At 47.0% G+C, this 24985-nt stretch overlaps 1 protein-coding gene across 1 annotated transcript in view; it reads right to left on the bottom strand.

Moving 5' to 3' along the window:
* The window catches only part of CENPC (centromere protein C), a 1111772-nt gene that overhangs the window by 1024526 nt on the left and 62261 nt on the right, over positions 1–24985 (bottom strand). The gene's annotated exons all lie outside the window — the stretch shown is intronic.

The raw sequence follows: 24985 nt of genomic DNA, 5'->3' as shown, positions 1-24985 counted from the left end.
TGCCTCCTCGTTGCTTGTGCTTGCTGTCCTGCCCCCTCGTTGCTTGTACTTGCTGTCCTGCCCCCTCGTTGCTTGTGCTTGCTGTCCGCCCCCTCGTTGCTTGTGCTTGCTGTCCTGCCCCCTCGTGGCTTGTTCTTGCTGTCCTGCCCCCTTGTAGCTTGTGTTTGCGGTCCTGCCCCCTCGTTGCTTGTTCTTGCTGTCCTGCCCCCTCGTTGCTTGTTCTTGCTGTCCTGCCCCCTAGTTGCATGTGCTTGCTCACCTGCCCCCTAGTTGGTTGTGCTTGCTGTCCTGCCCCTTCGTTTGTTGTGCTCTCCAAGCTCCAAAGATGTGGTTGTGTTCATAAACTACAGCAAGAAAGCAGAAGCCGATGCCTCTAAACCTTTCTATTCGTTATCTGCTGACAAAAGTTCTGTCATGCAGAAAGGTACTGTAATGAAAAACACATTCATCATTGCCTTGATAATTTATGAATTATAAGTGAAAATATAATGCTAAATGTGTCACAAGATGTGAGGCATTATTGTGGGTGGTGATTTGCCAAATGAATAAGAATATCATTTCAGATATTGGTTAGCCTTCTACAATATCATATTTTAGCATATTTAGAAGGCCAGCCTTTACAACCTTATTTGCATGAGAGAATAATTACAGCTAGGCCTGCCACTGTGAATGGTGGTGACACTGCTGTGCACTTGTAATTGATGGAACACTTTATTGTGAGCCAGATGTTTTAGGTGGTCTCCTATTCACGTGGGCACAGTAAGAGAGATTGGATTCAGAAAAGAGTTCTCTCCTGAGGCGGAAGCCGGGAGCTAGGCCAGCACATTATTTTAACCTTTTTGAGTGTCACTTTATGTCTGTTGTTCTTAAAAGTAATTTGGACTTCGCCTACCTCACTCACGTTGCTGAAATCACCCGCGCAGCGGATATTATCGCTGGCACGGATTCAAAAAGCATCAGAAAGGCTTCCCCCGCCGTCACCGGCACCGGCACGAAGCACGGACACGCCCCCTTTGACGAGGCCACGCCCTTTAGAAGCACCTTTTTCTCCCTACAAATATGTGCCTTTTCCGGACGCGCAGCGGACGAGCGCAGCGGGCGCGCCTAAGGCAAGCCCGTCTGTGCCCGTCCGTGCCGCGGCCGGGCCTAGGGCTAGCCATGATGTCCAAACCTCGGTATGTACTACTCTAATACCTACTCTCACCAGAGATAAGATTCTCTCCCTAAATCATAAGACTAAATACTGTCACAAAATGATTGACGTTGAGAAGTGGTTAGGGCCATTATGCTGCTATACTTGCAGAACCCTCCTCACCCCTGAGCAACAGCCACCGACTACGGAACGCGCGATCTCCCTTTGAGGAGGATTGATCAACGCCAGGTCAATGTGCAAGAACGGGGCGCACATTCACGACCTACTTACGGAGAGTGATCTTGACATGCTCTTCGTAACGGAAACTTGGCTTAAAGCATGGTGCAACCCAGTCATAGCCCAAACAGTTCCGCAAGGCTACCTCATTCAGAGGGTCGATAGACAGGAACAGAGAGGGGGTGGCTTAGCCATTATTCACCGGGATTTTATTAAATGCTCCACGTTCGAACTCTCGGACATAAAGGGGGCAGAAAGCATGGGTTTCTGTATTCAGATAAATGAGGAGAACACCTTTGCTGGTGCTCTAATTTATCGACCACCAGGGCCACAGAATGGCTTCTTAGAAAGCTTTGAGGAGGCACTCAGCAATTTAACTCTTAAATTCGCCAATTTTACAGTACGAGGCGACCTAAATTTCCACCTTGATAAAACCAACGACCCTAATGCAATATGGCTCAGAGATCTAACTAATGTCCTGGGACAGAAAATACTGACCAAAGTGCCCACACACAAAGCAGGCCATATCTTAGACTGCATCTGTACCTAGCAGTTGAAGCTCCCCTGATTCAAACGTGGACTGACCATTGGTTGGTTCCCTTCAATCTGACTACAAATAAGAAAAGGTCTAAAACAGCCAACATGAAAATCGACGTTCAGATAAAGAGAGACTGGAAAAAACTTACAGACTCTCCCAATCTGCATCTTATTGCTGAGGATACTAAACCGCCCCTGACTGGAAACACTGAAACAGACTACAACAACTTCTGCAAATGGGTCACAGATTTCTGTGGACCAGCAAACTCGGAAAAAGTAAGAAAAAAGCAGAACAAAAAATCCGCCCCCTGGTCCTCTCCCCCTCTAAAAGAAAAACGCATAGAGGTCAGAACCCTAGAAAAGAAATGGCGCCGTACCTATGATACAACTAAACTTCTCGCCTATAAAACTGCTAGAAAACAATATCACACAATGATAAAAAATGCTAAAAAAGATCACTTTCTAGAAGTTATCAACTTGTCTAACAACAAACAGAAAGAAATCTTCAAAATAGTTGATGATTTCATGAATCCCAGATTCCTTAGACAAGAAATCCCGCCTTCGCTTGCACTATGCAACTCCATAGCAAATTATTTTGAACACAAAATACTTAATCTCATCAAAGACTTCCCAGACCCTCCAGAATCCCTCTCCACTGAAAACATACAACCAATTAATAGTAAATTTCAGCTAAATAATTTTACCCCTGTCAGTCTTGATGAAACCCGTCAAGCTATCCTCTCCAGCAAGTCAGGTTCCCCTTTTGATCCGTGCCCCCCTCTGCTGCTTCACGCTTTAGTGGACACTGTAAATCCAAGTATAAATGCTATCATTAACTCCTCTCTGGCCACTGCCGCCATCCCACCTGAATGGAAACTAGCTGCAGTAAAACCTTTGCAAAAAAAAACCCTAGCCGACCCCACCACGCTCTCCAACCTCCGTCCTATTTCACTGCTCCCACTGCTTTTCAAATGCACGGAAGCAGCGGTAAATAAACAACTGACCAGGTATCTGGAGGAAAACTACCTCATACACCCCAACCAAGCAGGTTTTAGAGCTAAACACTCCACGGAGTCAGCTCTACTACATACGGTGGAGACGCTCAAGATTGCAATGGATCAAGGTAAAAAGGCCGTCCTGGTCCTGCTTGATCTATCGGCGGCCTTTGATACGGTCTCACACCCCGTATTAATTGGCCGCCTAGCAGAATCAGGAATAGCAGGAACTGCTTTCAAATGGCTGAAAAACTTTCTCAGCCACAGGAAACAAGTTACCATACTAGGAAGCCACTGCTCAGACGAAAAAGCATTAAAAACAGGGGTACCACAGGGCTCCAGCCTGAGTCCAATTCTTTTTAACCTTTACATGACCCCTCTGATTGAGCTCATTACATCTTTCCACATCAGCACGATATCTTATACTGATGATACTCAGCTCATCCTCGTCCTGGACAATAACACGACTAAGGCAGAGGAAAATCTGAGAGACTGTCTCGCTGCAACATTTGAATGGATGAGAAACCACCACCTCAAATGTAACTCACGCAAGACTGAAATCCTCCCTTTTGGCCAACAAAACCTTTTTTCCCCTAAAACCTGGTGGCCTCAAGACGCCGAAGTCCCCCCGAACACTATCACGACGGCCCGTAACCTTGGGATAAGGTTTGATGAAGCTCTATCTTTCAAACAACAAGCAGGCACTGTGGCGGGGTCCTGTTTCAACATAATCAAGGGCCTCAGAAGGTTCTTTGACCTCCTCCCCCTGACAGCCAGAAAGACGGTAGCGGTGGCCCTCATTACATCTCGTCTGGATTACTGCAACAGCCTCTATGCAGGTTCCAACAAAGCTGTACTGCATAAATTGCAGATGGTCCAGAACGCCGCCGCCCGTCTAGTGCTGAGATGGCCTAGGAAGTCACCTGCATCAGCAGCACTTAAGATCTTGCACTGGCTGCCAATCCATAAGAGAGTGCTATTTAAAATCCTATTATTCACCTTCAGGGCCTACCACCAGTTGGGCCCCACCTGCCTGTCAAGAAGGTTCGGATGATATGCACCCGCTCGCTCACTCAGATCCTCCAACCTAAACCTACTTGTGATCCCTAAATTTAGACTCGCTACAAAAGGAGGAAAATCCCTCGGAGTGTTGGGAGCCAGAGCCTGGAATAAGCTCCCACTCCAGCTGCGTCTGATCCAGTCATAGAACCTGTTTCGAAAGGCTCTTAAAACCTGGATTTCAACATCACTGACACTTTCTGTTTAGCGTTAATTTAGCCTCATAGATGCTATTAAACATTCCTCCCCAGTGCTGCGCTGTCCATTGGAACTAGTGCTGAATGGACGTCCAATGGTCGTGCGCAGCACTGGGGAGGTAGTGCTGCCGTCGGCCAATGCACCGAGGCAGCACTTAAGGGGTTAAACTTCTCACCTTTCAGACACCTTTCAGACACACCAAACCTTCCCCTACTGAGTTCTTATATGGCTTACTTGCCTTTTCCTCTGTGACACGTATGACTAGCGCCAAGATGCTCCGTGGAGTGTAAGTCGGGCTTTATAAAATCCAAATCATATCATATCAGTGGTGTCTTAGCATCTTAAACTTGCTGGACCGTAGCCACCGCCATTGACCACCCCCATTTCACTCTCACTATGTTTTGTCTTGTTCTATTTTAGCCAGACTTCCTGTTCGAAGGGTATGTGTTGTGTGTCCTGCCTAAATTAAAAGTAGTCTTGCTTCCTCAGCAGTGTCACTTAAAAATTGCCTGAAATGTCTAACATTCCCTGTGCTTGCTGTCCTGCCCGACGTTGCTTGTACTTGCTGTCCTGCCCCCTCGTTGCTTGTGCTTGCTCTCCTGCCCCCCTAGTTGATTGTGCTTGCTCTCCTGCCCCCCCTAGTTGGTTGTGCTTGCTCTCCTGCCCCCCCTCGCTGGTTGTGCTTGCTCTCCTGCCCCCCACCCTCTTTGGTTGTGCTTGCTCTCCTGCCCCCACCCTCTTTGGTTGTGCTTGCTCTCCTGCCCCCACCCTCTTTGGTTGTGCTTGCTCTCCTGCCCCCACCCTCTTTGGTCGTGCTTGCTCTCCGGCCCCCCCCCTTTGGTTGTGCTTGCTCTCCAGCCCCCTCGTGCTTGCTGTCCTGCCCCCTCGTTGCTTGTGTTTGCGGTCCTGCCCCCTCGTTGCTTGTGCTTGCGGTCCTGCCCCCTCGTTGCTTGTGCTCGATGTCCTGCCCCCTCGTCGGTTGTGCTTGCTCTCCTGCCCCCACCCTCGCTGGTTGTGCTTGCTCTCCTGCCCCCCCTCGTTGGTTGTGCTTGCTCTCCTGCCCCCCCTCGTTGGTTGTGCTTGCTCTCCTGCCCCTCTCGTTGGTTGTGCTTGCACTCCTGCCCCTGCCCCCCCTCGTTGCTTGTGGTTGCTCTCCTGCCCCCCCCACGTTGGTTGTGCTTGCTCTCCTGCCCCCCCTTGCTGTGCTTGCTGCCCTGCCCCCTCGCTGTGCTGCTCCCCTGCCCCCTCTCTGTGCTTGCTCCCCTGCCCCACCTCGTTGCTTGTGCTTGCTGTCCTGCCCCCACGTTGCTTGTGCTTGCTGTCCTGCCCCCTCGTTGCTTGAGCTTGCTCTCCTGCCCCCTAGTTGGTTGTGCTTGCTGTCCTGCCCCCTCGTTCGTTGTGCTAGCTCTCCTGCCCTGCTATTGGCATTGTAAATGACAATGCCACTTATGTATGTTTTAAAAACAAAAATATAAATAAAAATAATGTCATGAGAGCAATGCCAATAGCTCTAACTTTAAGAATGCCGAGACCAGGAGGAGGAGCTTCGCGCGCATCCAAGATGGACGCGTGAGCACAGGGCTCCAGAGACCCTTTCTGCCTCCCGCATCTATCCTGCCACGTATCCTGATTTAGACGACAGGTTCTACTAGCTGATGTCCTGCTGACAAGATATCTCTTTTCAAAAATCGATTTGGCCGCCGGGAACTGGACTTACGGCCAATAAAACTTTGCGGCCTATATCAAGGATTATCCACGGACTTGAGTCCCCGAGGTACCCAGGTGGCAATTGAACAACAATGGCCAGGGAGACTCGGCCGCTGCCCCTGTGGTACTTTCGGTTTCGTTTTTGGTAATTGTCTACTGCGACTTGCTGCCTGTTGACACAGCTGGCCTGAGTCTTGCTGCCGGTTCTAAGCTTGTCCTTCGCCTTCGTCCCCTGACTCTACAAGTCTGTTTTGCGGAGAGCCATTCTAACCAGGTCCCAAAAGGCCCGTCAGGGCTCGCCGCTCATAATGGCGGGCAAGGCGGAGAGCGAGAAGCGAGCCACCAAGGGCACATACCGAGGAGGTATCATCCAATCCAATACCATGGATCGCTTCACCCGCCCGAAAGGATCCCCTGGTGGTGTGGGTAAAGTCTTGGACGAGACTGGAGATGGCTATCCTGCAACGGATGAATTGACATTGAGGGACGTCATGGGCGCCATCGCAAGTGTTAAGACCTCTATGGGCCAGCAGTACGAGACACTGGCTTCTAAGATAGACACGGTGGCGATCGAAGTCAACCTCATCAGGACGGATCTCGCGAAGACCAATGAGCGGGTCAAGTCCCTGGACATCAAGACCGCAAGTCTCACTACGGATGTCTCAGATCTTCAGACCGAAGTTCGTAATCTCCGAACATCTAATGACTTGTTTGCCCGTCGGCTGGATGATTTCGAGAGCCGGGCCAGGCGCAACAACGTCCGCATCATCGGTGTTCCGGAGAATTCCACGGACTTATCCACAGACCTTCTGGTGGAGGACCTCGTGTTGAACCACTTAACACCCAAGGGCCTCAGTAACTTTTTCACGGTGGAGCGTGCCCACAGAGTTCCCGGTGGGAAGCCTAAACTGGGTGCCGCCCCGAGGCCTATCATAGCCAGGATTTTTAATTTTCGGGACAGAGACGCTATTCTTCAAGCATCACGCACCAATGGTCCCACTAAATTTTACACAGGCGGTGCAAAAACAACGCATGGGCTTTACGGGGGTGAAACAGCGACTTAGAGACATGGGACTGAAGTACGCTATGCTTTTCCCGGCCCGACTGAGGATTGAATTTGAGGAACGTGCGCTCTTCTTTGACCGCCCTGAGGTGGTCAGTGAGTGGCTCGATACTCTGCCGACGCATCGTACCAGCCCGGAACAATCGAGGGGCGCTGAAGGTGGCCTGGAGGAACAGGAGTAGTGAGTCCGTGCCGGCGAGCCAGCTTTATGGACTTACAGCAGTGGTTCTATGATTCTTGTGTACATATATTACGATTACCCGGGGGTGGGGGGGAATCGGGACTCTTCCTCCTCTAGGGGTTGTTCTCTCTTCTTGTAGGTAGTTTAATGGGGCGACAGGCACACTGCAAGTTGGGGTGGCTTTTTGGTCTAACGCAGGGGTGCAGGGTGGGGGTGTGTGTTTTGGGGATTCTTCTGGGGGTGGTGGGGGGGCCTTTGTTTCTTTGTTTCTTTTGAGGCTACGCTCTGCTGCATATTTTGTCTTTTGTGCCTGTTTCTTCGTGGGGGGGGGGGGCATTGTTCTTATTTCTGGGATGGGGGTAGGGGGCTGAGGGTGCTGAGCTGGAATGTCAATGGTCTGGGCGATAGGATAAAGCGGGGGATAGTTTTGCAATATCTGAAGCGTCTTTCCCCAGATATAGTCTTACTACAGGAAACACATCTAATAGGAAACATGCCATGCACTGGATAGGCGGGGCTATCGCCTGGCGGCACACTCCGGCTTCACTACTGGGTCGAGGGGGCGGGCGTCCTCGTTAGGAGCTCCCTACCCCTGGAGATAGATGACACTGTGCTGGATGATAGAGGCCGATATGCGGCCATTACGGGTCGCTGGGAAGGGAAGACTATCTCCATACTCTCTGTATATGTCCCGCCAGGCCTACAGTCCACTTCATTTTCTGATTTGGGAAAGGTGGTCCTGGGGTTTCCTGAGGGCATGTTGGTTGTGGGTGGTGACTTTAACTCGGTTGTCAGTGGTAGTGAGGATCGTAGCCCCCCCAGGGTTCTCCCAAAATCGCAATCATGGCTGGGCAATTTTTTAAATGCGCTGGGTCTAGTGGATTGCTGGAGACAACTGCACCCCGGACAGTCACAGTATACCTTTTATTCGGGAGCACATGGGAGTCTTTTGAGGCTTGATTATATCCTCATACCGGCGGTGCAGGTGGTCTCTGTAAGGGAAATTAGACACCTTGCTAGGGGGATCTCGGACCACTCCCCACTTTGGCTTACTATTGATGTACAGTTGGGAACCGAGGGCCGGATCGCTCCGATTAACCCCTGGCACCTTTGTAATCCTACAACTAGAGCCGAGGTGGTTAAATGCATGGATTATTACTGTGCTGAGAACGTGGGTTCGGGGTCCTCCCCCATCTCCCTGTGGGAGGCTTATAAGACCGTGATTCGTGGTCAAACTCTGTCCTTGATTGCCAGTGCAAGGAAAAGTAAGAATGAGGAGGTGGTGCGTTTGGAAAATGAAATTACTGCATTGGAAGAGGAGTTGGAGTCTGGGGTCACACCTGAGGGATTACATGTTTTAGCCCTCAAACAGTCTGACTACAGGGCTCTGGTGACTGACGCGGCCAAGGCAATGAGTCGTGAGCAACAGGGACGTCTGTATGATGCTGGTGATAAAGCGGGAAAACTGATTGCTTGGTTGGATAAAAGAGACAGATTGAATCGGGTGGTGCCTGTTGTTGAAAGAGCGGATGGAACGCGGGTTGTGGACCCGGTTGAGATAGTCGCGGTCTTTGCCCAGCACTTTCAGAAGGTTTACGCGCCTGTTTCGGACAGACCGGAGGAGGACTCACATTTGCTACTTAGGGATGTCGCGTTGCCTAGCCTGTCGGAATCGGACAAGGAGCTTATGGAGGCAGATTTTTACACCGATGAAATAGAGCTCGCTATCCGCTCACTTCGATCGAGGAAGGCCTCAGGCCCGAATGGTATCCCGATTGAGCTGTACAAGCTGTGCCCCGACAAAATGGCGCCGTATCTTCGCCAAATGTTTTCGGCATCGCGAGATCTCGGATTCCTTCCCCGGGATCAGAGACTGGCGTCCATTGTAGTCATCCATAAAGATGGGAAGCCCCGCGATCAATGTTAGTCATACCGGCCGATTTCGCTTCAGAACGTAGAGGCAAAGATCCTGGCAAAGCTTTTGGCAAATCGGCTGATAAAGGTGATCAGCGATTTGATACACCCGGATCAGTCTGGGTTTATTCCCCATCGCAACACCGCGCTCAACCTTCGCCGTCTTCACGGCGTACTGGCAAGGGCGGGGTCTCTTAGTGAGCCGGCCATCTTGGTTTCTTTGGATGCCTCGATGGCCTTTGACACAGTGGAATGGCCGTATTTGTGGGCGGCCCTTGCAAAATTTAGTTTTGGCCCCAATTTCATCGGATGGGTTAGACTCTTATATGAGCAACCGCTAGCCCAAGTGGTAGTCAACTGTAGGGCCTCGGAACACTTTGTTCTCGGAAGAGTCACACGGCAGGGCTGTCCTCTGTCGCCGCTGCTCTTCGCGCTTGCCCTTGAGCCCCTTGCCGCGTGGCTTCGGTGGGAACCATCGCTTAAGGGCATTTGGTGGTCCCCTGACTTCGAGGATCGTATATCGTTGTATGCGGACGATATATTGTTGTACCTCACTTCCCCTCGTAAATCATTGGGAGTCTTGGTCGACGTTTTGAGTTCCTTCGGGAGAAATTCTGGCTTGGTTATTAATTGGGCCAAGTCCTGTATTTACTCTCTTACTGGAGAATTGCCTCCCTTGCCCCGGGTCTGTCCGATTCCGATTTCGCACGTCGACTTTAAGTATTTGGGGATTTATATATCGTTGGACTCCGCAGCACGATATGAGCGAAATTTGCTTCCTCCGCTTGTCCGGCTTAGAGCGGATGTCGCGGCGTGGTGTAGTCTGCCGATGTCCCCGGTAGGGAGAGCGGCCCTCTTTAAGATGATGTCTCTTCCCCGATTTCTGTACACTATTCAAAACACGCTTGATTTAGTGCCTGCCAGCTATTTTCGCGAAATCGAGGGCCTCCAGAGGAAGCTTGTGTGGGGCGGGCGACCTCGCATTGCACTTGCGAAATTGACTTTGCCCTGGTACGATGGCGGCATAGCGTTGCCCGATATCAAACGATATTATTGGGCATCTCAATTGAGTGCAGTCAACCATGCAATGTACGGTCCTGTTTCGAATCCCGCATTCGAAATGGATAGATGGCAGCTGCCGGGAGGCGACTATAATAGGGCACTCTACTCTAGGGCGGCTAGGAAGAATCTGACTGGCCCCACTGGGGTAGCGATACGGGTGTGGGGTAGTGCGACCGCGGCCACGGGGTGGTCGGACAAGCTAACTAGAGCCACCCCCCTGTACGCGGCGGAGAGACTGGGCAGTCTTTGGACGACGAAAGGATTCGACAAATGGGACCTCATTGGCATCAGCAAGGTTGGAGATCTTTGGTTCAAGACCAGAATCAAGACTTTCGACGAACTCAAACGGGAATATACATTGAGTGATAGGGCGCACTTCCGCTATATCCAGATCCGCCATGCGCTTGAGTCTTTCTTCCCAGCCGGAACCACTATTCCAGAGTCCTCTCCTCTGGAAGATAAGAGTGCTTGACGGGTATGTCCCCGATAGCACTATTTCTCTCATTTATAAAAAACTCAACGACCGCTCGGATCTCCTTGTACAGCTTCGCGGGGCTTGGACCAGCGATGGATTGGAGTTGGCTGATGAAGACTGGCAGGCCGCGATATCTTCCCCCAAGGAGGTCGCGATTCCGGCGCGTCTCCGGCTGGTGCAAATGAAGATTTTGCACTGTGTCTATGTCACGGGTCCACGCCTGATGTGTATGGGTTATTCTGTGGATGGGTTGTGTAGGCGCGGCTGCGGTATGCTTGCTACTTTTCTTCACATTATATGGGAATGTCCGGATGTTGCGCTGTTTTGGAATCGAGTACATTCTGTTATGTTAGAGGTGACGGGTGTTGCGTTATTGCCAGAGGCCAGACGCTGTCTGTTAAACATCTGGGAGCCGAATGATTACAGTGTTGCTCAGACTCAATGGGCCACCCTCTGCAACATGATAGCGAAAAGGGACATAGCCCAACTGTGGGGGTCTCCAAGGACACCTTTAGTTTCAACATGGGAGGAAAACATGCATTGGTGCATGTTCAGAGAAAAAACTGTATAAGTTGCCCGTGGCAGGCCCAAGAAGTAGGGGAGGATATGGGGCCAATGGAATTCGTATCGTGGAGAGATTTGCACCCCCCCTTTCGCAGAAGTCTCTGACATTCCTCTATCCCCGTGACCGTGCATTCCATGTTATCTACTTCTTAATGTGTATGATTTGCTTGCCTACTCTCGGCCCCCTTCCCTCTCCGAGATCTTTCATCCTTCACTACATTCGCTCCTTTAGCTGGGTCGCTCCCCCTACTGTTTGAGACAGCCACTAAAATGTATAGTCTATCGCCTCGAAATTTTTTGTTTGAGTGTGTGTTTATAAAATACAAAATGTGAAACCTTTCGTTTATCCTCCTATCACCACAGGTCTTCTATATTACCATAAGGTATCGCAGCCGGGCCCAAGGGTTGTCGGCTGATGAGCTGTGTAACACTTTGAATTTGGTATTTATTGTTACTGGCCGGCTCTGTGGTTGTAGGTCTGTAATTGTAATGCTTTTCTTGCAATAAAGGTTTTTAAAAAAAAAAAAGAATGCAGAGACCATTGCATTGTAAATGCTGGTTTACTTATGCCATCGGAGTCGGTTGGATTTAAGAATATACGCTCAAGATGTACGCTAATTAGACTCTTCCTAACAGCAGCAAGCCAGTGTATATCCCTTCCTTTATCGCAGCTAAGACAATCTGTGATTATTTCCCTTGTTAGCTGTGCCACAGGGTTCTTCCAAACTGCAAGCCAAAATAAAGCAGGTCGGGCTTTAATATAGTCTTCAATGTAAGGACGTTTTAATTCACTGTGGCAAGCATACTGTGTTGTAGAAATAGGGGTGCCCAATAATTTATGACAAAATCTATTTTATTCCCCCTGTATGCTGTCACACTGCCTAAAACCCCAAACTTCTGCACCATAGGTGGCAGAGAGGATAAATTGTATTTGGTGATGGCAGAAACGACCTGTGTCTTTCCAGGCTGGGGCAAGCTGAGTATGTTGTTAATCGCTCTAGAAAACATTTTTCCACAATGTGCTACGTGCTCCACCCATAGACCATTCCCTGCAAAAACCAGCCCCAAATGGGGGAAAGAGCAAGTGCTCTGTAAACAATCTGAATCCAAAACGATGGTGTTATTTAAATACTTTTTTGATCAACAAGCCATTAAAAACGAGTTCTTAAAATTAGCACATAAGTCCAAGCTTGCCATAAAATCTACAAAGCCCGGCACCAATATGTGTAGGGCGTTCGGGGTGCGTGCCATTAAAATTGCATCATCAGCGTAGAGAAGGGCCGGGAGCATGTTACCATTAATGATAGGGACATCAGGGATAAGTGATACCAATGATTCGCTCAAATCATTGATATAAAGGATAAAAAGCAGAGGGGCCAGGACACAACCCTGCCCAACTCTGATGCCCTTCGATACCGCTCTGCCCTTCCAGATCTGCACCCTGGCGTGCAGGTCCTTATGTAAGTAGGCTAAAAAATGCACTAAAACCTAATACAGGCCATATTTTAAAAGGATGGACCAAAGCCGAGACCTATTAACAAAATTGAAGGCTGAGGTAAGATCCACAAATGCCAGGTAAATAGGAGAATGTTTAGCTATTGTGTATTTACCTATAATCAGATTGAGGTTAAGGCACTGCTCAACAGTGCCAACTTTGCTCATAAACCCCAACTGGCAAGGATGGAGGATATGACCTCCTCGGCCCATACCCTGATCTTGTTAAACAGGATCCTCCCTAAAATTTTCAATGTATTGTCGATCAGGGAGATCGGCCTATAGCAATTTGGGTAAGAACGGTCGCCCTTTTTAAAAATTGGCATGATGATACTGGTAGACCATGTTTTTGGGATTGATTAAACCGATAAATTATTAAAAACATTCAATAAAAGAGGCGCCCAAAATTCAGGCTGGTTTTTAATAAGATCAATTGGCAAGCCGTCTAGGCCTGGCGCCTTATTGCCCAGACTCTGATGTATTGCTTCCTCTACTTCAGACAGGGTTATCTGGACCTTGGTAGCTACCAAATTCTCGTTCAAGACCATGTTTTGGGCTGGAGCTAAATAGAGCTTTGAGAAATGATTCTCCCATTTCTCGCAACTGATATTACAACTGATGGGAGTCAGCAGGTGTCCTATAGACTTCAAGGCTTTGACAACCTGCCAAAAACCTTTCCCGTCCTTTAATGTAGCGGCACATGCAAATTTTTTCCAGTGTTCTTTGACTAAATCATCTTTTCTTAGTTTAATGGTAGCCCTGTATCGTTGTCTACACAATTTAATGGCCACCTGGTCTCCGGGAATTTTTGGGATTGCCCTTCTAAGATCTCTGTGAGCACCAGAGCAATTGCTGTTGAACCATCTAGGCCCTAAGGGTGCTTCTTCTACGGGCCTAGAAAGCATGTGTTTGATACCCTCACATAACTGCGTGAAGGCGCCAACTGCGTCTGAGTTATGTTCTTTAAAAGTCAAACAAATGTCTACGAGATCCGAATGCTCTTTTAGCAACTTGCCAAATAAAACTGTGTTATCAGCACCACGCCAAACCAATCTAAGATTATCAGTAGAAGGGGACAGATCTCTTGCGCCACACTGTTTACTAAATTTTGGTCTAGGAGCAAGTCTCAGGGTTACATTTACAGGATTGTGATCTCCGTAAATAGTATTGATAACCTCAGCTTTGAGTTGACAGTCTTCTAATAAGGGGGATATAAAAACAGTCAATAATAGAGGCACAGCCCCTGCCTCTGTATGTAGGTGTGATGTGTTTATCACATTCAGCATCCACATCAATCTACGTTACATCCACAAAATTGTGTGTACACAAATAGTTTGTTAATTCAATCCCCCTATTACAAGTAGGTGTATTACTAGGTTGATGGGTAGCAGTATAGCTACTGTTAAATATATTGGCATTTAAATCTCCCCCTAAGCAGATCCGTGACAAATTGGGAAAACTATTTGAGTTCTGTATAGTGCTTATAAATTTGAATAGATTAGCTAAATTAATATTTGGTAGATTCTGAAAATCGTTATAAAAATTAATAAAACATATAGAAACTCCTCTTTTATAAATAATTGCCTGGAATTTGTCGTTATTGGTATCCAAGGCCTTTACACTTCCACCTGCAGAGATGTTTATCCAAGTTGACCAGCCTCATTACGGGCGACCCAGATTTGGAATAGAAGCAAGAGAATTTGAAAACTCAAACCCCTCCAAAAATAGGTCTCTGGTTGCCTATGTCCTTTTTTTGGACAAATTCTATCCAGTCTGGAAAATTAATGTTAGAAGCTAGGCCGGCATCATTCCAAAGTAGTATTTTTAAGTCGAGATCGAGGTCAGGGGTGGGCACGATTGAAATACAGGGACCCCGAGCTGAGGGTTCGGGATCGGGGTAAAAGGTGGGCGCGGTAGGAATACTGGGGCCCGAGATAGGGGTAAGGAGTTGCATTAGAGGACACAGCAATTGGAAGTAGTCAATCCTGATTATCCATCTCAGACATTCACAAAAACCTATTGTATGTGGAGACAGGAGCTGCGGTGTTTAGTGTCCCCAAATGAAATGAAATGAAATGAAAATGAATTTTGTAAAGCGCACTTAGCTGCCCTGAGGCGTCCAAGCGCTGAGACTAATACAGAGGTGCAGTTAGATGAAAATGATGTCCTAGTGAGAGTTCTACTTACTGAACAAAAACGTTTTTAATTGCTTGCGAAAAGAGGTGAGTTCGGGATTAGACCTTAGACATTGGGGTGTCATATAGTTACTGCTTTTCTATATCTTGTGTTAAGTTAGCATGAGTTTATTAAATGTTTAAACTACATATTTTCCTTCGGCTTCAGTTTGCACACGACACATAATTGTTATTGTAGCTTTCAACCTAGACGAAAGATGTGATTTATTTGAGAATAATATGTTATTGCTCTGATATCAGTTGTGCTTGGTACACTTGGTACATTGTCTGCACACTGAGAACTGCACCCTCTAAGAATAACCTAACACAAGGTTGCTGGGAGGCCTGATCCTCGCACCACATTAGACATAACACAAATAATATTGCTGCCAACATTGGGCTCTAAGCGGGTTTAAGATAGAGTTACCGAGAATGCAAAAACACACTTGATGGTGCTTTGCATGCAGAGAGTTGGTAGCTGATGATGTGATCTTCTTCTGCTGACATTTAGAGGTATGGGCCCGCCCTGCTAAAACCCAAACGAGACCTTCTTAGATATAATATAGTATGCTAAATAGGGTGCGCGAAATATAGGTGATACAGATTTCTATAGATTTTTGCATTATAATATGCTATCACCGTTCGCTTACTATGGATTAGTGACTATGCTGATAACTCTGATTTTTATAATATGTATGTTGGTATTATATAAGATACTGCGTTTGAGAACCTTGCATTGAAAAATAAATATTTCAAACTTGCACGTGTGTTCTTTTACTCCCGTTGTGGTTTGAAATGATTATAGAGCGAAAGAGTGTTCATGTGTTCCACGATACCTGAGGTACTCAAAGTTCATGTTCTGGTTTGTCTAAGTCATTGGGAGTTCTTTATGACCAATGAGACACTGTAGCTAGCTCGGTAAGGGGATTTCTGATACTAAGGTGAGTTTTGGGTCACCCTAATTCACTAAGGTTCTAGATCTCTATGCACAGTTCTGTGGGAGAACGGAAACCCTGCTACATGGCGCCCATACGTTGTTGGCCTAATATCATGACACTCGAGTAGTATATCATTCAAACCTTAACCCCTTCATTCCCGTTTCCGGAAAACGGCGGTGTCGGAAAAACCTACCTACTTTTGAAATAGGTCTTTTCAAGCTTGAATCTATCTAAAACGGTTTCCTTGAATTACTACCCAGTTGTGCTACAAAGTAATCTTAGTTTTTTTCACGTTCCTGTGCAGTCATGGCTCAAGTCGTGGACATTCCGCTGCATAGTCGCATTGCGGTGCGGGACCATTTGCGGGCTTATGATGTCCCTTTGGAAGGCTTAGCTGTGGTTATGGTGGTGAGTGCAGAACATGCTTACCCTTACGAACTCTTTTATTCGTGGGTGACATTCCCGGCGGTGGACGCTAATTCTGGAGTGTTCCATTTGTACACTCCCTCTGCTGTACCTGCGGTTTATGCTCCGTACAGGGCACAGGAAGTACCTATCTATGTTTGGCAGCATGGAGTTTGGTTTGGTGGCGCCCTACCCCATTCTTTGACGGCTCCGAGGTTAGGTCCTTTGTCCATTCCGGGCACAAATTGGCCCGCTTTGGCTGGATTTACTCCTCATCCTAATCGCGCCACTTGTAACGTAGGTGACTTGCGTCGTCTTCACGAGGTCGCGGTTGAAGTAATTAGGGTACTTGTTCATTACACAAGTCGTAATGTTCAAGGCGCGGCCCCTAGGGGTGCGCAGCTTCAAGCAGGTCAGGCTGGTTTGAAAATCAGTCCTGTCATGGTGAATTCCGTAATGGGCAAGAAGCCCCAGGATAAGGATGACTTTCCTTTCTGGCTTGCCGAGAAATTTGACCAGATGGAGGCTGTGTTTCCTAATACGAATCCTGGTGAAAAACACCGGATTCTTACGCTTAGTTTGCCGAAGGATTTGGCCCCTGAGCTTGATGACTGTGAGACATGGGGTAAGACTTTTGCAGCGGTCTATTCGAGGTGCTTTGGCTCCCCGTCTATGTCCAACCTGTCTACGGTCCTTAAACGTGTTCAAGATGATCACGGACCGGAGGCAGCGGTTGAGTTGGGTATGCGCCTGTGTGGCTCCTTTGATGTAGTTTACGATCTGATCCTTGCGAATGTCAAGGGGGATGCAGTGAACTTCCAGGTGGCTAACGCATTAGTGGTGATTCCCGACGCGGGCAAACCCCGTCAGTTAGCAAGGATAATTGTGGCGGCTTATAAAATGGTTGGCCGCAATGCAAAGGGTCTTAAGACTTTTTCTGATGAAGAGAAAAAGCAGCCCCAGGGACAGTCTTCGGAGGCGAACGCTCAGCCCAAGTCCAAGAAACAAAATTGGCCTAGAAAACAGAATCAGGGTAAGCAACAGCAGCAACAACAAACACAGGTTTCGCGTCCTGCGTCTCCGTTGCCTGCGCAGTCGGAACGTGTTTATGATTTGCGCGACCGCGCGATGATTAAATCACCTGAACGTTTTCAGGCTTCTGACCAACGCTCTCCTCGTTCCTTTCGGGACTCATCGGCTCCGTCAACCGGTGGTGGAGGGGCGGCAGGGGCCGGGGTGGCCAGCAAGGACGTGGTCAGCCCCGCCCGCGCAACGGTGCAGACCAGCAGGAGGGCTCCACGCCTCAGAGACCGCAGTTTGCCAAGAAGAAAGTCGCAGCCTTAACGGCGCATCGATATGCTCCAGATTGTGAGAACGAGGCTTCGGAATCTGACTTGGGCTCTGACCTTGCTGGACAGCGCGGCGGAGATTACCATAGTGAGAGAGGCCCTCCGTCCACTACTGAAGGTGACAGCGACTGACACTTATGTTGTGATTGAAACAGCTGATACAAGAGTTGCTCCCCCTGATAGACTTTTTGAAATTGTCCTGTTAATTGAAGGTGACATACAACGTACCATAAAAGGGGTATTTTGGGAAAATCTTTCGTCTACGTATGACATTTTGCTTTCGGAGGCTGACTGGCCCCCACCTTTTGTGCTCGCAGCTCCACGAGGGGAGGAGGTAATCCTCCCCAGTTTCGCGAACACTGTTTCGAGAGTGGAAGCGCTGCACTTTGCAGAAGAGTGGGCTCTGGCGCTTGCACCGGCTGTGTACCGTAATCAGTGTGGCTGGGATAAATTGTCCCCAAACCACGAGATTCCTTTACGGTCTCAGCCGCAGCCTCAACCTCAATATCCCATACGACGTGAAGCCAAAGCTTCAGTCGCAGCGATCCTTGAACAATTGGAATATCAAGGTGTAATTGAAACGTGTGCGTCACCGATGAATAACCCCCTTTTTACTGTAAACAAGCCGGACGGCTCTTACCGTTTGGTTTTGGATTACCGGCATTTAAACTCGCATTGCCGTAACTGTGCAGTACAGAATACTCACGGCTCTGCCCTTGTAAATAGTCTTGTGCGTAAGCGGTTCAAAACCACGCTTGACATTTCCAATGGTTTTTATGCCCATTCATTGGACAGTCTCAGTTCCCAATGGACTTCTTTCACATGCGGCGGGGTTCAATAAATGTTTCGGCGTCTCCCAATGGGCTATAAGAACAGTCCTGGAGTATTTTCCGCCCGCATTGTCTCTCTGTTGGAGAGGGTTGACCCAGATGCTTGTTCCTATTTGGATGATATCTATCTCACAGACGACGAACTTTGGGAGCATCTGTGTCGAGTGAACAGTATTATTTGTAACTTTGCAGACATGGGTTACAAGTTTAATTTTGCAAAATCGCACATTGCAGAATACACAGTGTTGTTTCTAGGCTATGAACTAACTAATGTAGGAAAAGGCTTGGCTCCTCTCTTCCTGGAGAAGTGCGCACAGTTGCGCTCTCCGACAACACTGAAAAAATTACAGTCTTTACTGGGCTTTTTGAATTTCGGAAGAACCTACATTCCGGAATATGCCCAGCGTATCAAGCCTTTGTATGATTTGATAGAACCATCTTTTTCCAAATCATGCTGGCTGCCTGAGCATTCAGCTATTCTGCAGTCATTGCAAGCTGATTTGCTCGCTTCTGAATACTTACAGACTCGTGATAACCAGACCAACCTGGTGATAAGAATTGTCCCGGGGACGGTAGGTTTCACATACCTAACTTTTAATGAAGGAGATACAGTACCTATGGCTTACAAGTCACACTTGTACACTTCGGCTGAATTGCGCTTTTCCACTGTGGAGAAAGTTTTGACGGCTGTGCAGATGGCAATTCTCAAGGAACGTGCCCCGTCACAGGGAAAACGCATATTGGTTGTTACCCCGTGTCCTGCCTTGGAGGCAGTTACGAAAGCCAGTGTACCAAATTCTAAAGCTTTTCACCCGCGTTGGATTCAATGGGCTGCATCCTTGTCATCCCAGGATGTCACGTTTATTTTTGACGCCACTTTATGGTCGCAGGAGTCCTTACAGTATGAATTTGTTCATCCTGCTTCTTTAGCAATGCAGCCGTTGGAGGATTTCCATTGCATCATTTACACTGATGGTTCGGCGCAGGTTGCGCATGGCTCTAAACATGCCTACGTTTCCGCTTGCGCCATTGTGGTCGGTGCCATGGTGAACGATGAGTTCAAGTCCAGTGTCGTGCACACGCAGATGCTTGGAGACTGCACCGCACAATTGGCTGAGCTTCGTGCTCTGATGCTTGCATTGGAGTACGCAGATCCGAGTGTGACGACTTTGATCGTAAGTGACTCTTACTACTGTGTCCAGTCTTACAATGAGAACTTGTTCTTTTGGATTCGTAATGAATTTCGTGATTCCAAAGGTAGCATTATAAAACATAAAATGATCTGGGTCCGAGTGGCGGAACTCAAAGAGAAGTTGCCACTCGTGTTTGTAATTCATACTCTTGGCCATCAGCGCGTGGGGGTCCACGCTGTCGGAAATTCGCTTGCAGATGAAGCAGCGAAGTCAGCAGTATCAAAATACTTAGTTGCAGCAGTCACGAGGTCCAAAAGTAAGATAGATGATGACATCTTGGCAGCGGTTGCTGCTACTGAGAAGGGAAGTAAATATCCTGCGGGGTTCCCTTCTAAATACACATACCACTTAAGTCCCAATAAGGTTCCTTATGTGAAAATTCCTGAAGTTGGCGAACGTTTAATTCCCAACTCGGATCGCAGGGCTGCTTTGATTACAGCGGCTCATGAAGGTGTGGCGTCTGCGCATGCGGGCGTCTCAGCCACTGTAACTCAGCTACAACAGAGGTTCTGGTGGCGGGGACTGTACAAACAGACGTGCGATTATGTCCTTCAATGTGACATTTGCCAGCAGATTAAACCTTCAACTGCTGCGCGGCCGCCTCAGACACAGTTGTACATTTCTAATAAACCACTGGGGTGTGTTTATTTAGATCACTGCGGTCCTTTTTCTTCTGATACTGCATATAAGTACATCTTAGTAGCAGTTGATTCAGGCACACGCTTTGTGTGGGTCTGGCCCCATCGGAGCGCTGATTCACGGACTGTCATTAAGGATTTGCGAGTCTTTGTAGGGATTTTTGCCTGTGGTACCTTCCATTCGGACCAAGGATGCTATGGTTAAGTTGGGGGTCCAAGTCAAGTTTTCGTCCCCGTACAGACCCGAGGGCAATAGTGTAGTGGAACCGTGACTTAAAGCAATCTTTGACAGCTCGAGTTATAGGCACTGGCAGAAACTGGTTGGCCCACCTCAATGGCGTGCAGCGTGCGCTTAATAATCTCCCTAGAAGGTCTCTGGGTGGGCGGACCCCATACGAAATGCTCTTTGGTATCAAGATGTACGTCCCTGACCTCGACGGTCTAGATTGCAAGGCCCAGGCCGCGGCCTTTGACGTAGATGAACATTGCAATGTTTTACAGGATCTACAAAAGACCAGAGACAGTCTAGCAAAGGAACATTTGCCCTCCACATCGGATGATGCGTTGCAGATCCCGTTAGTTGGCTGGCTACCCCAAGTTGGAGAACTGGTTCGAGAGAAGATCGATAACAAGAAAGAGTTTGGTCCCTCATATCGTGCACCGGTTCGAGTTCTTGGAGTGAAGGGCACAAGAACAGTCATATTACCACCACTTCCAGGTCGTAAGGAAAACAGATTTATTTCTATTGACAATGTCAAGACACACAGGGTGGCCGATTCTTCATAGCATGACACCGGCTGTATCCTGTCCTTCCATGGTGAGGCATTCTGTGCTGGCTATTATTTCTGGTGCAGAGCCGGAGGTGTCCCTCGAGATGCCTGCTATATCCAGTCCTTTATTAAATACTATTCCCGTTACTAACATTGAGGAGCTGAACTACACCTATCCTGCTGATTTATCTATGCCAGATTTGCAGACTCGTTTGGCCGAACAGTCCAGATTCTCTTTTGACTCTGTTTCGGAACTTTCAAAGAAACCCTCAACTATTGCAAAATATGCCACCTTATTAAAAAAACATTTTTTAATTCCCCCTTGGACATACATTTGGTTGGTTCTATTTTCATTTGACCTTTTTATGTCAATTGGCTTTGTGTTTTATGTTTCCGCCTGATCGATGGCCACTATGTTAAAGAAAGAACAGGAATTTGGTACCTTAATGGAACATTGGCCCCTCTTTCCTCTTCACATTCAGCACACACACTGAAAAGAGACTTGAATACAGTCAACATTACTGCTTGGCCTGTCCTTGATGGGATTGTGTGGGATGTGGTTAGATTTCAGATACATGGGCCCACTGAAGTGATTAATGTTCCGAATGTGCTTAGAGTAAACATGGGGGATGTGATTAAACAAAATATACGTTCTGATGATTGGGATATTCAGGCCGTAGAAGAATTATTCTCTGATTTAAAATATTATGCAGCTTTTGATGCTGGGGATTTATATTTAGATTCTGTTAATTATGGTGATTTGTTTTGCTTCCAACATTATGGTAATCATTTTCTCCATAAGACGAATTCCAGGAGGGTTGCTGTGAATTACACACAGTGGGAACACTGCCCAGCTCCATTAATAGGTAGCTCCAGTACATTTCTGAAAAAATACACTTATTTTACAGACTTTAATCAATCAAATCCTGAGTCATTTTATTTCAAAATGACACAAAAGTCCATGTCCAAAGTTAGACTTACCGATACAAAATTGCTGTATTCGAAGTCCTTTCTAGACAAATTGGCTGTAGATGGCTACGAATTCTGGAAAGGAATAATTGACCTTAAATCGGTTTGGGGTACCAAAGATTGGCAGGTACAAGGCACTGAGGCATTGCACCGTGCATGTCTCATCCCGAATCACATGTTGTTTCTAAAATCTACTATTTCCCAAACAACTTGCTTTGGATTGGCTACTTCTAAAAAATTAAATACACCAATTATCCCCGAATTGGAAGAATATTCAGGTGGGGGTAATTTTTCTGAATTGTCTATTCGTGAGTTACAGGCTCTATTACACAATTCATCCTTTAATGTATCCAGTTTGGACCCAAAGGGTTGGCTGATGTGGCAAAGAAGTGCTGATTCTTGCCAACGTCGTTTTCTGGGTTTGGCTGAAGGGTTCACACAAGTCACCCTGATCCCCGTTTTGAAACTGATTATACTGTCACCACTTATTCTGTGGGGAAACTGTATCAGAATTGGTTACAACATTCCACTTTAGCTGCAGTTAAGCTACATCTGTCTCAGTTGACTGAAAATGTGGATTTAAATGATTTTATAAAAGGCCCAGCTAAGGGTAGGTCTAAACGGTGGACTTATGCAGTTTACAATGAAATTTGGAAATTTTCGCAAATTGAAGCTGCTAAGCGCCTAAGGGCAATTGACCAAGCAAATTTGGAGAAAGTGCTTGCAGTTGTCGATAACAGTATTAACATGCTTTCTTCCCGAATTTACACGTTGAACAATATTGTCTCTTCTGTAGTTGACATTGTGAATGATGAAGTGTCGGTATTGTACCATGGACAAAATCAATTGCGTTCTGTGATGCAGTTTGCATGGACACTACAGACTCTGAAAGCGGGTCGCGTGCCTTTGAGTTACATGAACGTGTCATCACTATTTGCCCCATTTAATTTGACTGACAAGCAGCGCATGCTTTCCATACGGGATGCATCGTTTTCTATGTTGCACATTGAAAAGTTAGAATCTTTGCCCTTTTCTGTAGCGGAGGCAGCTGCTGCTACATGGCTTATCCATGGTGTTATTACTTTACCATTTGCTTTGTATAAATTTACTAATTGTATGCGATCTATTGCAATAGGGCGATATGAACCACTGGGCAGTGCTTTCCTACATGAGGCATGGTCTTTACCATACGCGTACAGATGCCTGAAGGATGGAAAGGAAGTGAATCTGAATGGTGAAGAATGCACACAGTCGCCTGACCGTTCACTGATATGCAGACACATCCCAGTTGCATGGTTCTTGTAATCAGGACCGGCCTAATTTGGACTGTGTTTTAAAAGGCACACCAGTTCCACCAGTGGACATGGAGCACGTGTGGGGAGGAGGGATGGGGGTTCACAACGTTTATGTGTTATTTTGCTTTTTCCTTCTAATTTTATTTCATGTAAGGTTATCCTACTTTGGTACAGACCCATTGTCGTACTAGCAGACCCGGCGTGACCCTTCCAGGTCATATGCCTAGCAATGTTAATGACATGACGACTAAAACTGAAAGATTATTTTTGTGTATATTGACATTTCAATAAAGAGATTTAAACCATAAAATGCCATTGTTCAGCTCAGCAGTCTTTTTTAAATTTTGTTTTAATTGAATTGTTTTATAAAGCACGCAAATGCCCAAACGAGTCTGAGCGCTGGCCTATGCTAGAAGTAAAAGATTATGAGACTAGTTGGGCAGCATAGATGAAAAAGGCCAGGTTTTAAGTTGTTTTCTAAAACATATTAAATTGGATTGAGTTTTGAAATGCAGAGGCATTTTGTACTAAAGTTTACAGGTAGCACAATAAAACCTCTGCCACCGCATGACGCTTTAATTGTTTTAGGAATTTCCACTGTTCGAGGTGGCAGATCCGAGCGCTCTCCTGGGTGCATACCATTTGAATTTCCTCTTGAGGTACTCGGGCCTATCTCATGAAAAAATTTGTGCGCAGTGCATAGTGCCTTGAAAGCTACTCGCTTCCTGATGGAAAGTCAGTGTAGCTCAACTAGTGCATGTGAGACAGATTTAAACTTTGGAATTCTCATTAAGAGAAGCTGTGGTATTTTGTAGAATTTACAAACTATTCAGAGATTGATTAATCCATATAAAGGGCATTACAGTAATCTAACATGGACAGCACTACAGCAAGTATTACTGATTTCTGAAGCTCAAATGGAACGAATGGGAGAATCTTTGTTAGAGTTCCTAATAGAAAAAACAGGAGGTGAGCTTGTTTACCTGATCTGAGAATGTAAGATTTATATCAAAGATTACTCCTAGGTTCCTGACTTTATGGACCAGTAGGGTAAGGAGGCCCAGATGTTGGGGCCACTAGGACGTGTTCCAGTACTGCTCTTTCCCGAACAGGAGGACCTTAGTTTTCTCTAAATTTAATTTGTGACAGTTTTTTCTCAACCATCTAACCACTGCGCTCATGCAATTGTTGAAGGGGCAGTGTCTTCGACATTGCTTGAAATTGACCACAATTTGTGTATCATCTGCATACAAAATTGTAGAAAAACTAAAGGAGCGGATTAACCTGGCCAGAGGGGACAACATACATCACAGAGGGTGGGACTCAGAGAAGACCCCTGTGGAACGCCACAGGGCAATGAGAAGCACAATGTGAATCACGATGTTGAAGACTAAGAATAAATCCAACAGGATTACCGCAGCCTTCCCTCCGTTGTCCATGACTGACCTGATCTCTCCACTGGAGACTATCAAAGCATACTCAGCACTGTGGTTCCTCCTGAAACTATACTGTGCATCATCCAATACTTCATTTTTATCTAAGGAGGTCATTAATTCAGAGTTGAGATGTCTTTCTACGATTTTGGTAGGCATGATATAGTGAGGTAGCTTTTTGCTTCATTGGGGTTAAGAGAAGGGTTTTTTTTTTAGTTTTTTTTTTTTTTAAATCAATGGAAGAATGGGTGCCTTTTTCCAACCATTGGGAAACTGTCCCATACGAATATTGCCATTCAGCAAAATGGTAAGGGGGGCTGCTACTGCTATCTCATGGAGACTCTTCAGGGGGCAAGGATCAGAAGGATCCCCA

Source organism: Lissotriton vulgaris, chromosome 3_1 (genome assembly GCF_964263255.1).
Source record: "Lissotriton vulgaris chromosome 3_1, aLisVul1.2, whole genome shotgun sequence".
Lineage (NCBI taxonomy): Eukaryota > Metazoa > Chordata > Amphibia > Caudata > Salamandridae > Lissotriton > Lissotriton vulgaris.
The sequence above is the reverse complement of the archived record's forward strand: the minus strand, read 5'-3'. Positions and strand labels throughout refer to the sequence as shown.